General features: G+C 44.9%; 1 protein-coding gene and 1 long non-coding RNA gene across 5 annotated transcripts in view; one reads left to right on the top strand and one right to left on the bottom strand.

The window, feature by feature from the left end:
• The window catches only part of DUSP16 (dual specificity phosphatase 16), a 63,198-nt gene extending 53,912 nt beyond the window's left edge, over nucleotides 1-9,286 (bottom strand). Inside the window, exon 1 of one of the 4 annotated variants that reach the window (XM_064421097.1) lies at nucleotides 8,286-9,286. The gene's annotated coding sequence lies outside the window, so the exon portion shown is untranslated. Of the gene's footprint in view, nucleotides 1-7,998; nucleotides 8,132-8,285 lie in introns of those variants that run through there. The other 3 variants (XM_064421096.1, XM_064421100.1, XM_064421099.1) reach the window with 3 other exon arrangements.
• LOC135301002 (uncharacterized) lies at nucleotides 7,341-9,677 on the top strand. Its single transcript, XR_010362760.1, has 3 exons — nucleotides 7,341-7,928; nucleotides 8,807-8,899; nucleotides 9,443-9,677. It is a non-coding gene; the product is annotated as an uncharacterized LOC135301002 (long non-coding RNA).
• The last annotated feature ends 5,752 nt before the right edge of the window (nucleotides 9,678-15,429 follow it).

The following is a 15,429-nucleotide window of genomic DNA, read 5'->3' as shown; positions in this document are numbered from 1 at the left end:
CCAGAATCAGGCAGGTTCTAGGTCAGAGAAAAAGCATATTAAGTGATGTCTCTTTTTTCCTTAGGATCTCTAGCAATTACCTTGTACTAAAAGGTTTGTTTTCTTTCTTTTCTTTTTTTAACCAAAATTGAACTGGAGATCAGATGCCAATGCTGAGGTGTGTATATATATATATATGCTGAGCATGTGCATACACAAAAACTTATATGCTCAACATTGCTCCCAAGTTAATCCATGACATAAATTCTTGGCTTTGAAACATTGAAATATTTAAATTATCAACACAGTCTCACTTTTTTTAAAAATTATTCATCATGCCATGAAAGCCATTTTTCTGTCAAATTAGACAGACTTTTCAGGGGAAAGGGGGAAGGAAAATTTTTTAAAAAGTGGGAAAACCACCATCAAACAGCTTGGCAGCCTTTAAAAATTCCCAAAACAACTCATTTCTCTAAGCCATCATTTGCTAAGAGTGTCACTGTATCCAGCTTTTTCCTGTGCCAGCCACTAAGCTGCACATTCAAAGATATGGTCCCAAAGCCTTCTGAAAGGCCAAGACGTGAACCTTTACCGTGAACCTTCACCCCTCTTCCCACCCACCCACCTCTCCTACTGCATTACCTCCCTATTGCTGACTTATACAGTAGACAAAGTCATGACTGTAAAGAACATTCTCCCTATTTTAATGCTAAATCTTCAAAATCCTCACCATGACTCAATTAGAAAGATTAGATGATCATTGGTTGAACCCTCAACATCATGGAAGTAAAAGATTTAGTGTTAAACAGCAGCTGTATTTTCACTTAGCTATGCAGACATTTCATAGCCACTTTGCCATACTGGCTTATGTCTGGGGGTCTGAATAAAAATAGCTAATGTGCTTGCTTGTTACACCATGAAATGAAGTGCACAAAGCAATTGCCAAGACTGGTTTTGCCCATGAAAGGCAATGGTCATTAATAGCTTGTATTTGCAGAAGGCTGTCAGAGGAGCAGCATGCCTGTGCTTCCTCCACAGCGTTCTATACTTTAACCATACATGAGGCAGCAGGGACAAATGCACCACACATTTCCTCATTTCACAACAGGTCATGCCTGCAGGAGAGCTGGCAAGCCATGCAAGCCTCAGTTGCAGAAAAATATTCAAATCCTGCAAATATGAGGGGGTGGAAAGATGTGTGTCTCTTCATGGAAACAGTATCTTGGGAAAATATGCAACGACAGTAATAGTTAACCAGTATTTCATCACTTTCTTTTGCTGTCCAGACCAGTATCTTGTAGATTTGAACTCTTGTTCTTTTTCATCCCTGGCTTTCTTGAAGGAGATAAATTTCTTTCAGTAATTTTTAGACAGGAAACAGGCAACAAATGGACTACTCATACAATCATGTCTGGGCTGGACAGGCAAATTTTTCAGGCATCTTCAAATAGGTCTACCTGGAAACCCCAGCAGACAACAAAGTGAGCCACACTGAGGAAACAGGCTTTTTCACCTGGATGGTAACCACACCTGGATCTGTATTTATGGTGTGGCATTCTATTTCTAACGTTATGAATTATCTAACAAGCAGAATAGAGGACTGAGAAGCTGACAGCACACTGTGTCAGCCATGAGAAGTCAGGGATTTTCAGCATCTGGACAAGAAAAAAAGGATCAGAAAATCAGACATATTCAGTTGAAAATTACATGTGAAAAACCAAAACAAAAAAGTGAGATTTTTGAGAAACAAACAAGGTAGTACAAGTACTAGCAGCTCTCTTAGCTTTATTAGACTTCACTGTAAGCATCCTACTAGCCAGGAGAACATGAAGTTTACCAGCTCTCAGAAGGATGGTGCCCATCTGCCTTTCTGAGACACAGGACTATGAACACACAGACCAGTTGCTGAAGATGACCTTGCTTCAGTAAGGCCTCCCAACACCCACTGTGTAAAGCTGGAGAGCTTTTAGGAAACTGAAAGGACACAGCAGTAACGTGGGAGAAAAGGGAAAAAGGTTCAGGGTCCTCTTGCTAGAAGAAGAGACTTATCATCAATGCAGAACTCCAAGCAGACTATGGGAAGAGTCTTTCACAGCCTATCCTCAGTCTGGAGCACACCTGCCTTAAACACAAGGTCTTCTGACAGGTGGAGGGAGCCCTCCAAAAGTGGTGACACCATTTGCCTTCTGCTGATCTGGATTCAGTCTATTGCATATTTTGAAACTTACTAGAATCCAACAACATGACAACTCAATGCACTAAGATTACTGCTGTACTCCTCTGCTGCAAGCTGAATAGCTTTTCTTCTTGCTTAAAAATTGGCAAATATTTATGAATCTTTGTGGAAACCAAGCTGAAGCTTATTCTGTTTGCTCCCCAACTGTTCTTAGTAAGAGGCCTCTACCTAAATTCTCTTAGTTTGGAAAGGCACTTCTGGGTACGATGGCATTAGAAGAATGACATGTAACACAAAGTTTCTTCCCTCTCCACCTCTCTTCCCTCCCAGTTTTCCAGAGTTCAAACAGACTTCCATGAAAGTCAGGGAGAGCAAAGCTGGAAAACAAGAGAAAACACTGTGTCCCAAGCATGAATTTTCATGTGTGGAGGTATGAAACCCCAACACCTAAGCACTTGTAACAGAACACCTGTGGGAACTGGATAGGTGATAGGTGCTATACCTGTTCTGGGTAGCATTAATAGAATGAGCAGAAAGTAACCCCATGCCTGTTCTGCAGGTGATTTCAATCCACCTCTGACATTAAGGCTTGTTTCAGTGGCAGGATGGCTGAGAGAAGCCCTGTGAAGCATAGCTCAGACTCTTTGCATGTATTTGTAAGGTGGTGTTTAGAAGATGGGTGCCTATCGTGCTTGAAGGGCTGCACAAACTTCATGAAATATGCACTGTGGAGAAAGGCACACCCCTGCAAGGACCATCTTGCAGGTAAAAACCCAAGTTCTGGCATGGGATTTGAGTCTACAAAGCCTGGGATGAATGATTCTTACAGCTAGCAATCAAGAGGCAAAAACGATACGCGGGCTATTAAAAGTGTGGCATTTATATCTCTAACACTATGAACTATTCAGCCTAAACAGAACTCCAAAGCCTAAACATGCTTTACTAGGGGTTCAGTAGGAGCAAAATGCAGCACTGAATCAATTTTATCCGGAATAGCGTGGGAGGAGGGAGAGTTCCTTTCCTATTTTGAGAGCAACATCTATGCTACACATGCAGAGCCAAAGCCTTCTAATCCAGCAGGCTGAATACATACTAGTTATTCAAACTCAAGAACGTGTGCATAAAAGGAATTTCATACAATTAGTCCCCGTTGTCCTCCTCAGTTCATGCTCTCTATAAAGTTCTCATTCCAGTGTTGCTACATTACACACTCAGACCCATCTTTTTGCCTCCCACATTGCCTTCAGTAACGTAAAAATGTTAGACAAGCAGGCAGGGATATGTAAAAAGAGAGTATCTGCACAGCCACTGATGTATCATTTAGTCAACAGGCTCAATTCATAGACCATTTTAGCAAAGCAAAAATCAAGTGAAGTAGAATGAAAAGGGTAATGCTATTTCAGCCTCAATGTTAGAAAATGTGTCAATTTTCTGCCAAAGTAATGTAATGGAACACAGCTCCACTATGATTTTATGAAGAATTTTTTCATGCTATTTTAGCAGACCATCACTCTGACTAGTGTGCAAAAAAATCTTATGGGGGGAAAAAATTTATATTTATTCTCAACTAATGAAAGCTTCCGCGCATCTCTTTTATACAAAGATACAAACTTTTGTGTCTTTATTTATTAAACAAATAACAGAAGTTTGTATCTTCAGCTTGAAAGCAAAGAAGAGTGGAAATGTACCTGAGGAGGTCTGAGCAAGGAACTGATCCTAGTTTATGGTGAAAAACTCATACAGCACAGGGAAAACAGTTCCAAAAACACTTAGAGAGAAGCTGTGTAAGTCACTGGCAACATAAGTATCATATTGTAACCAGGAAAGAGAAGAGATAACTAAATTCCCCTCAAAGAAGAACCTTGTTTCAGGAGTTCCTTTGATACCTTCCAGCTTGGGACAGTGAAAGCACAGAAAAGCAGCAACAAGGGAGCTTGGGAATGTTCCCACTGAATCCCTACAGCCCCACTGGAAACCTCCCATCATTGAAACAACACTCTTTCCCCTCTTTCCTAGCTTGCCCAATTATTAATTTTGGTGGGTTTTTTTGTCAGCTGCCGGAGCACTTCATAGGGACACAACATGGAAGGCTGCCAGCCTTCCCAGAGCCAGCTCCGAGTAGAACACTCTTGGCTCAGCAGCAGACCACAGAGTGCAGCAGAAGGAAACACAGGGCCTTGAACTCACACCCATCTTGCTCTTGCCCCCCATACACACCCCCTACAAGCAGGTCTGCTCGGAGCCCGAGCAGTAATTCACTGGTGCCCAACACCATCTCTGCTGGAGACCATGGTACCTGCCAGCAGGCCCTACCCATGGGCGCACCAAGAACTGCTCAGGTTAAAACTGGGCAAATCTAGAAGTTAATATGCCAAACTTGACCATTAATATACATTTTTCCTTGCTTCAGGAGTTACAGGAACTTTCAGAGTTACTGTAATAGAGATTTGCTATTTGGAGCTGACAAGACAAGACCAGTGCAAAGACCAGACACGGTGGAGCAGAGAAGCGGCGATACGAGCTGCCCTGTTGCCATGCCTGTCCTCAGACAGGGGAATACTGCAGGAGCACAGGCATCCCAGCCTCCTCCCTTGCCCCACAAGCAGTTGGATCTCCATTGGCTTTAGGATACTATTACAATAGTGATAAATTCCTGGGGATAGGGTCCCCCAAGAAACAACTACGAAGCAGCATGAACTTAGTGTTCACTTCACTTTCTTGCAAATGACCCCTGGTCTTTAGCCAATTAATAGCTTTAGTCTAGAACATCATCCTGACACGTACCACCAGGCCAGCCATCACCTGTGGCTTTTGATTTGTGCAGAGAGTAGAGGCCATGTATGCAACTGACAGCCCTAAAGGATGATACGCTACCCTTTGTTTAGGAGGAGAACACAAATAAACCATAGATATACTAGCAATGCTGATATGTATTTATCAGTATTTAAAATATTCTACAGAAACCCTCATTGTCACAATACTCATTCTGGAAGCCATCCCTAAAGGAATTGTAGGGAAAGTGAATGTGCCATTTGACACATTAGGGACACACTTTCTTCCCTATTACCAATAAAACCAGCTTCTTGAAAATTCTTAAATAACCAAGGATTTAGCATTACACAACCATGCACAAAATACTACAAAATTGCAAGAAGCATTTAGTCACTATCATAACAACAAATCCATAGGGGCAGATTCAGTGGAGTCACAGACCAAACCCATGTTTCTTTCAAAGGTTGGAAAAAAACGTGGAAAGAAAAAGGAAGGGATGTGTCAATCCTTCCACACCTCATCCTTTGACAGTAACTACTCCATGCCATCTGGCTATTAAGGACTGTCAGCACTTGAAGAATATCCATGATGCTTTCCTGACTGCTTCCACAGAAAGGAAAAAGAAAAAATAAGTCCTAGAAATTTCAGCTGACATACTACAAAGTGAAAGCTATCATCCTGCTGCCTCCTTTTTTTTGGGGGGGAAAACTACTTCAGCTGTACTCACTGTATTTCTTAGCAAAATTGCATTTTGAAAACAGTGAATATTGCTGAATTGGTGTGAGGATTATGGCATTGAACTTTAAAAACCCAGGTGATGGAGCAAAGCCCTCACCCCGCACACGCCTCTTACTGCCCAAAGCGTTGGAGCAGAGCTCGCTTGAAGATAAAGTAACAGAAACCAACATCTAACTTGTCTATTTGACATTTCTTATGAAGGCCGGCCTTACAAAGAGAGCCTGAATTCAGCCCCTGAGGGCTTCGGCAGGCCGACGTGAATCTCTTATCTGATAGGCAGAGAGCGACTGGCCCATCTCACACCCCGCTGCCAGTGACTCCGTATGACTTCACCGCCCTGCGAGCGCAGCGCGGAGCTCGCAGGGCACAGGGGATTTGCCAAGGAAGGTGCACGGGCACATGGCAGCTACAACCACAACTCCTCCCACGGGCCGGGGCTGGCATCCCGCCGGGGCTGCCTTGGGAGACAGAGCTCCCAGCGAAATCCATTTAACACATTCCTGCACAGCTTCTGCCGATACCGTCCCCATGGTCAGGCCAAGCTAAAAACAAACACCCCTGCCCGGCCAGCTGTCTTGGCTGGAAGAGGAGCGTGCATTTTTACAGAAACAAAGATAACTGAGCTCGCTATCTTCTACAGAAGTTTTTCTGGTGTGATTTTGTTCCATTACATCTGCCTGGGTAGCTAACAAAAGCAGAGCTACTGGAGCAGGAATGCACTCAGGTATCTTCATACAACATGTTACATTTTGAAATGCTCGTTTGTTTTTCTGGACCTTCCCATATGCATTAGACCAAAGCATTTTGAAGCTACCATCTGTAGCACAGGAACTGACACATTCTCTGCTGCTTTCATATATTTGTTCATTTAAAAAGGGACTTTTAAATTGTGTATTAAGATTTACTAAAGCACTATTGTATTAAACAAGCACAACAAGTGGAACTTACTACAACTCAGATATTTCTTAGAGATTCCATCCTCAAAATATTAATGAGCGTAATCAGTAAATGCAAGATTTACTTGTATCACTATTCTTTGTATCTTTTGTCATTAAAAATGAAAGCTAAAAATACATGTACACCTCCCTGCTGCATACTTCAGTCCACATTCAAGCAGAAACTCCCAGACAACCAACATAAACAACTGTGATGAATGTTTCAATCTCCAATGGGCAGTGGGATGAACACCATAAAAAGAAATTAAGACTTACTATTTTTCCACCTCTCCTCAAAACACAAGAGTCTAAACCAACTCCTGTTTGGTCAGTTGTGACTTTGTAAACTCTGTATCTACCAAACCACACATGGCCAGGAATAGAATAAATCTCAGAGCAAGGATTACAAAATCATTCTCGGGTTTTGGCTGGGGTTTTCTCTTTTAAGAACCCCAACAAATATCCCCACAAAGAGAAGCAGTTCAATCTGCTTTTAGGCTTCAAAACTAGCACAGATCTATTTTTTCTGCTGGGTATACATTGAATGTTTGAACAGAAAAATTAGTCATAGGTCAGACAATATAGCTCGCTATCACTACACCCTTCATTTGAAGGAAAACCAAAGAAATTGTTTTTATACTTCAACCAGCTGAAACGACGGTAAAAGAAAGTAAATTCTCCTGGGTTTACTTTAAGAAAAAAAAAATCAAAATATTTTTTTAAAAAAGTTTAAAATCCCAGCTTCTCATCTGACATGTAACCAAATGTTTTTGGCCGCTGGAAAATCCTGCCATTGGTCAGGCTCGGCAATAGGCACATCCCATACACCTGGTGATGCGCGCTCAGCCCCGCATCCCGGCCCGGGGGGGACAAAGCCGGCAGCGGGGATCTGTCAGGCCGCGTCCCGGCGCCAGCCCCGGGCCGGGAGCTCGGGCGAGCGCGATGCCAGGTTAACAATTTGCCTCCCTCCTGGACGCCGCGGCAGCCCTCCATTTTGTCAGCCGCCTCAATTTAAACCTTTTCCAAGGCGAAGGCAGAACTTGAGCATTTCTTCGGGAGCCCTCCGGGGCTTTAAAGCATCCCCGACCATTTTGCGCAGCCCGCTCGGAGCCGGCGCTCCGGGCTAAGTTTAGCGGGGCAGCGGCGCACGCCGCGGCTCACGGGCAGCGCCGAGCCCCCCGCGGGCTCCTGCCCATCGCTTCTCCCGGCGGCGCCTCCTCCCCGCACGGCTTCCTCCCCGCACGGGGACAGGCAGGTGGATGTCGGGAGGAGGGCAAGGAAGGCACGGGAGGCAGGAGCCGCCGCGGGCAGCAGGGTGCCGGCAGCAGGTAGGGAGGGCAGCGCCGGTGCCGCGCGGTGCCCGTGCCGTTCCCCCTCCCTCCGGCCCCCCGTTCTTACCACCTGCGGAGGCGGCCGGAGCCCGCCCGGGCCGGGGCAGCGACCTGTCCACTGCGGGCGCTCTCCTCCGGAGGTGAGGGGGCGGCGGGGAAGGGCATGCGGGAGGAGGGAGGGAGGGCTCCCGCCGCCCGCCTCTCCCTCACCTCCCTCCCCCTCCTCCTCCTCCTCCTCCTCCCCGCCCAGCCCGGCCCGGCCCGGCCCGGCCCCCCCGCGCCCCTCGCCCCCCTCCCGGCTTGGCTTCCAGCGCGGCCCCGGGCCGGGGTCCCCTGCGCTGCTGCGGCACTTACTGTGTCACCCTGTCAGTCTGGCTGCCTGTCCCCTCGGCAAGCATAAAGGCAATTGCCCACTAGCCTCGCCGCTGCCGCCCGAAACAACTTTGTCTTCTTCCAGTCGCTGGGAAAGCTCCTCTTTTTCCTTCTTCTTCAATAAGGGGTGGGGGGGAAACCCCCACCAAACCAAAAATAAAAAAAAAGCCCTCCCAAAAACAACAAACAAGCCCCAGCAAATTTAAAAATTAGAAAAGAAAAAATATATTCGGCTTTTTTTTTTTTTTTTAAGAGTGGGAAGCGTGAAGGTGGGAGGGGAGAGGAGCAGAAAAAGGAAACATTTGAAGCTTTGTAGCTCTCTTTTCCCCCTCCTTCCCCCCCTCCCAAGATGGCTTGAAAAAATTAAAAGGGGACAGTGATGAGGGGGACACACACACCGAAAAGCTCGGGAGGAGGGAAAAAGTTTTGGGGGTTGGGGTTTTTTGTGTGTGTGTTCGGTCTTTTTGTTTGTTTGGGGTTTTTTGTTCTGTTCTTTTTTAAAGCCTTAGAATCCCACAATGACAGCAGCGACTACAAACAGCCGGGAAGAGCAGGCACAAGGAGAGAGGAACGAGCGAGAGAAAAGAGTTTTGCTGGTCAGTAAACTTCAAGCTGCTGGGATGAGGTCATTGGTGTAAATATAAAGCGATGGCGTCATTTGAAACCAATCCCAGTGAATGAACTCAGCCGGGGGGGTGAAGGTGGGGGAGAGGGTGAAGGAGAAAGAGGAGGAGCAGCGAGGGAGGATCCCTGCGGGGCCGCGGCGGCCGCGCAGCCCCGGCGGTGGGAGGCGATGGCGGAGGGGAGGGGGTCTCTCACTGTTTCACCCCCGGGGGAACGCGGGCCCCGCTGCCCGCGGCCTCCAGCCGCAGCCGCCGGGCCGGCTCTGGGAGGAGCCGCGGCCGCGGAGCGATTCAACCGAGCCGCCGCCGCGGCCCTTCCCCGCCCCTCGCCCGGCCCTCGCTGCGCTGCGGCCTCTCCGCAGGCCCCGCGGCCCGCCGGGCGTGTGGCGCTGGCGACGCCTCGGGCCCGCGGCCTGCTCCGCTCGGCCTGCTCCGCTCGGCCACTTCTCCTCTCCTCTCCGGCCTGCACCACTGAGGGGGCATCCCTCAATACCGCCCTGGCCTCTGCTTTCACAGTGTGCCGCGGTGCCGTGCGATGCACAACCACCCGGGTGTGAAGGCGTCACATCCTCCTGTGGTAGTGCTATGGGATCGTACAGCCACAGAGTGTTTGAGGGAAGGGAGAGGAACTTAAAGTCATCCAGATCCAGCCCCTGTCACTGAGGGGGGCAGAGCACGCTCTGGGTCATGTGGAACACTGGGGGCCTTTGCCCTTTAAATAAACTCCTTAAATAAATTTAAAAATCTGAAACCACACTGTAAAAGTCTATGCAGATCCACAGAAGCATATGTTATTTTTGCCTCACATGTATCTGTTATGATTAGTACCAATCCGAGCTGACAAGGTACATCCTTCAGGGGCTGCATGGGTCCTGTCTGTCGTGCATCCCTCTTCCAGACATGATAGAATATTCTGCAGTCCTCTTTCTCCCTTAGAGGCATCATTACTATGGGGAACCTCCTGGCACTGCTGGGCATGCAGGGCAGCTTGGACAACAAAATTCAAACTCCAGTCCATCACCTCTGATGGCTTTGAATCCCTGTGCCAGAAACCCTTGGAAGACAGCATGAGAAAGAGGATTAACTGCATGGCTCCTTATGTTCTTGGTGGCTGTCTCTTCCGAAGTGCCATCAGAAAAGCACATGGCTGTCACTCACAATAAAATGGTTTGGGTGTTTGTTGTTTCAGGAAAAATGTAACCCAATAAACTGTATGGGGAGAGAGGGGGCTCTATCCTGCCAATATTGACCAAGAACCAGCCTGATGAAGGCCCTCGTGCTAAGGAGTTGTGAGCTGTGTCATGAGAACGCCTTGTTGGCACTTGTACTGAGCAGTCATGCCCTGTGTGAGGGAGTGCAGAGCAGGCAGGGACGAGAGAAGCCCAAGCTCCACGACAGAGACAAAGATCAAAAGCAGTGAAGAAATTATGATAAAGCAGTTAACATTGGGATGTTCACTGTTTTGCACGTGTCCCTTTCCAGTAGCTGAAAAGCAGTTTTGCCCTTCTCTCAATAAAGCAGTGGCCCCAAAGATGCCTTTCTCAAACCCCCAAAGTGCTCACAGCATTAAAAATCTGCACAATTAACTGCTGGTTAACAGAGCTAGAAGTGACCCATTTTGATGAAGGGGATCAGAGAGTGTGCCAGAGAAACTGGAGGTGACGGCCAGTGCCCCAGCTCTTTCATTCCAGAAAATTGCAGGAACAAACAGTTCCAGCATGGTTATCCTCACAAAGAGAAGTGGGGAGCAGTGGAGAGAGGTGCGTGGTGAGGAGGAAAGACATTTCAATTCTCTCTTCCCTTTTCTCATCTCAACTCAGTAACACCTTATGTAACAGGTTTGGGTTTTGTTTAAATTGTGAGACTGAAAATTTCCTGACTGTAAAACTGTAACAATAAGAAGTACTTGTGATCTTTTGAAAATATTTTTCTTTTTAGCTAAAAAAAGATATATGCAGAAAAGTCTGTACTGGAACAGCAAATTAAAGCTTTTTTCAGTACAGAGTCAGGATATTTCTTTTCCTAGTGTAATAAAAGACGTGACAAAAAACAGTGGTATCACAATTAATTCCTGCACATTGAAATTATTACTAAGAATAACTTTTTCTTTTCAGCCAAGCTTGAGCCAAAAGTCTGATTTAGGAGAACATTGCAGGGTGAAACTGGTCAGGTTCATTGCTAACCTCAAGACACAAACAGAAGGAGTCAGGAAGACTCAAACACAGCAGCATCAGACCTCGCTTCATTGAGAGTAGGAGCTGCATCCTTTGCCTCCTGTTTGCAGTGGCCAAAGCGTGAGTGTGTTGGCAGCTGACATCCCTCAGCTGGCCGTGGCCACATGTGCAGGAGCAGAAACTCCTTTACATGTCAGAGTCTTAACATCATTTAACTCTTTTTTTCCCCCTCTGAGAAACTCTTTTTTCCCCCTCCTGTCTTTCGTTCCTCCATACCACTTGCGCAGCAAGCTCCTGGAAATGGTCTGAACTGCAGGTGCAAACCAGGAGAGGGTCAGGCCTTCATTTGGCAAACACCTGAACCATCTGGGAGAGAGAGAGTGCCTGGCTTTGCTGATGTCCCTGGCTGCTGACTTCCCCATCCCACGTTTTTGAAGTCTGTCAATTCTATGAAATGTATTTTTCTGCACTTCTGGTGATGAACTTTTTGGCCTAAGTGCACTGTTTGTTTTTGAGAAAATGGTACTGAAAGAGTTAAAGTTAGTGTTCCTTTCTTGTGCCTCCTTATGAGGCTTATGAGATACGAAGATCAGCAGTGTCTATATGGGGTGAAACGAGGGCAAAAGACACTGTGGTGGCTATCCAACCGGCTATGCCACAGCCCTTGAACTTTGACACTCCCCCCTGTCCTACCCGTCCAAGCCTCACTTGTGGCAGGAGTGGCTGCAAGTGTGTCACCCCTGACTGCCCCTCTTCCTGGGGGCCAGCGAGGGGCAATAGCTGGGTACTTTCAAGAGCTGGAGGTCACCCACCTTTTTTACAAAGGTTTCTCTTCCTTTAATACTAAAAGCTAGTTCAGCTTTGTGTTCCTTTTCCAGCTAATGGACTTTGTGGCACTTCATTGGGTTAATCAGTTAGCAGTGATTAAACAGGGGAAAGATAAATGACAGCCTGAGTAACGTCATCATGGTTTCTGCGTGGTGGAAAGGAGTGGTTTGCCAGGGAAGCCTCTTGTGAAATAAGTGAGAATTGAACTATAAGCACAGAATTTACCATGCTTTAAAATCCCCTTGTGGGTGCTCACTTCCTCCATAGGCTGCAGTGGAGTTGTTGAAGAAGTCACCATTCCCACACAGCTCCCAGTCACCGCCATGGCTGCCTTCTGCCAAAGGCTACCACCTCCCCTCCCTACCTGTAAGCTGCTCACTCAATCCCTCCCAAATTAGCTTTGGCCAAAGTCAACCATAGCAGCTTAAGCAGTTTAAATAGTAGAAGTCTGCTGCGCTGGTTTGTTTTGGCTGAAGCAGATTAGGGGAAACCCAAGTCACCAGATGGGAAGTGAGGTGATGACTTTTTCATGGACAGTTTCAGGGGCAGTGGGAGGTTGGGCCTAATCTGCCTTCAGAGCAGACTTCTGTACCAGACATAGCTGCTACTGACTGTTCTTCAGGGTATTTAAAAGTAGAAGTGTTGCTGAGATACTCACATTGAAACATTTGTAGCATTTTTAGATACCACTCCCTTTGTTGGCATGGAGAGCAGGGTGCAGCAGTCAGAGCAGCCCAGGTTTGTGGGAGAGCAGCAATGGGAGCATGAGGATTTGGAAACTAGTAGCTATACAAGATGTAGGACCAAGGGTGGGGAAAGAGCAGAAGAGAGAAGTTTGTGGCTATAGATCAGTGGGAGATCTCAGAGCTCAGTCCAGAGAGGAGGGATTTGAGCAGCATGGGAAATGCAGGCATCAGAGACGTGGAGTGGAGGGTAGCAATGCTCAGGGGCAAACAGTGATTCTTCCCTTCCATGTGTGCATCAGACCTTGGAAGCTCCATCCCTCTGGAAAATGGTTGAATGAGAATAGCCTCACTAGTCTGTCACTGCAGGTAGTTTTCATAGGTCTACTTCACTCTAGCTTCTCCAGGACTGCCAGATTCACGGCCCATCCAACAAGCTGGGGGTAGAATGCAAGTGGAGGGGTCTAGGTTCAATGCAGATATGGGGTTTGGGCTGGAATACAAGACAAAATGGAGCAATATTCTAATTCTCTGAAAGAAAACAGTGGGTGATTTGAAACAATGAAAGAGAAAAGAAGAATTACAGGAACTGGAACAGCAGAAAGTACAGAGAAAAAAGGAAGGAGAGCATCAGCTGATTGCTTCCCTGTAACTTCATAAACCCTGTATCCATTACTCAATAGAAATGTACATTATTCCTATCTCTACCCTTTATTTTTCTAAGCCGTTTGTGGGACAGAGTAGCATCATGAAACCAAGTTTTATGGATGTAAGATTGAGTTACTGAGATGAAGTAATTCATCTAAGGTAGTATAGCAAGACAGTTACAGATCAGAGAAATGTACCAAATTCTCTTAAATTCCAAATCTAACCACTAATTTATCCTTTTCCCTCTCCTCTCTTGCATCTCAGAAAAGAAATTGTAACTTTTGCTTTGCTTACCTGCACAGGCAGTTATTAAAATTAAGCACTTGCACAAAAGCTTGTTGGCTAGCTTGCAATTAAGGGACACACACACACAAAGGCTATAGGTGAGATATATAACATAAGACAATGTGAAAAGACAAAGGAAGAAGTAACAACAATTTCTGGTTCATAGGGATGGCCTTTATCAAGCTTAGGGGGTTTTGCTAAAATTCTAGTCATTTTAGAAAAAGAAGTTACTATTTTGATGGTAAAGCCACTTCTCTATGAAACAGCAAGATGAAGTTTCGAGGAGGCATTTGAAATTGGAGATCATAATAAATATTATTTACAGAAAAGGAGCATAATAACATGTTGTCATCAGGAAACAGAATAATGAAGTACTGTTCTCAAGAAACATCAAGTTCAGACAAATCTACAGCAACCGAAAAACTTAACTAGTAACATTTCTCACTTTTTAATATATCCAAAGAGAGAATATTTAAATTTAAAAAAGAAACAAAAAAGCTGATACATTTTTTAAAAAATCACAAACACATTCCAGAAATTAAGATAGTTGTCACAATAAACACCCACCTCACTTACTTTTTGCTCTTACTCACTGTTAGTCACTTGTCTGTAGGCTGGTACACTTTTATTGAAATGAACTGCTAATGGGCTGTAAGCACAGATGGTGTAAATCATCATTGCTCAACTCACACTTCAGTTGCTATGCTGGTTTATACTATCTGGAGAATGGCTTTGTGTGTTCATGTTTTGTTTGTGGCCAATGATGAATCAGAAGTAAAATGTATTTGCATTTATTGTGAGGGCAGGATAAAATGTATGAGATCTTTGACAATTCATAGCCTCGTTTTAACTGCTTGAGTACTTCAAATTATGCAGGATATAATAATTACCAGCCTTAAATAAATTTTAGACTTCCTGTTTTTTCTAATAATAAATATTTTCTTAGGAATGCCAAGGATATGATAAAAAAAAGTACAGCATTCATAAAATGCTTTAAAGTTGTGATATGTGAAATGTCATCTGGCTCAATATAAACCATTAAGTACAAAGTTACTGTCTTGACAGTCTGCTAAAGTGAGCTCCCAATCAAGAAAATAGTTCAAAAGTCTCAATATAAAAAGAGAATATATAACCTGTGGTAATGAAGACCAGTCTATTTGTTTCAAACTACTTTCTTTTCAACATATGTACACAGGAGAGGAAATTTTCAGACAGTTTTAGAATCTTTAGCATTTCTCATAATCCATTTTGTTGTTTCTGCCGACTTTTAACATCTCCTGACACTTACAGGTGTCTTAAACATTGTGGATTTGATAGACTGCTGTTTATTTAATTCTAAAGCACAGTTTGGGTGTTGCAGTAATATGCCAGTGAAACTCTATTGTTATTCAAATGGATTGTGAAAGAGATTTCGATTCCATGGGGTCATTCAAATGTACTTAATCAATAAAAAAAGTCTAATATGAAAAAGGGAAAGGCAGACAAACCCATGCTGGACATGAAAAATAAACTCAAGTTCTAAAAGAGGAAAGAAAACTAAGTTAATTACTATTTGTTGTTGCTGTGGGAAAGAAGGGCATGAGCACCACAGTGACTTGCATTTATAAGCTCTCATTCATATAAACTTTTAAGTGGATAACACCCAGAACATCAATATTTTGGCCTAACAGTAATAACATTCTTAGGATAAAAGACTGTTAACTCTGAACAGAGTCTTATTTTGTTGAATGCACTGGTCAGAAAATTGTAAGTCTGAGATTAGCTCACTCTGTTCTCAAAGAACAACAGAAAGCAGTTTGTCTAGAAAGACAGGTGAAAATATCAGGTTACAAAGAAAAGAAGCATGTGAAAATTTCAGAGCGTGTCTTTTTTATTTTTTTTTAGA

This window comes from Passer domesticus, chromosome 5, assembly GCF_036417665.1.
Source record: "Passer domesticus isolate bPasDom1 chromosome 5, bPasDom1.hap1, whole genome shotgun sequence".
In the NCBI taxonomy this organism is placed as follows: Eukaryota; Metazoa; Chordata; class Aves; order Passeriformes; family Passeridae; genus Passer; species Passer domesticus.
Note: the sequence above shows the minus strand (reverse complement) of the source record. Positions and strands in the feature narration are given on the sequence as shown.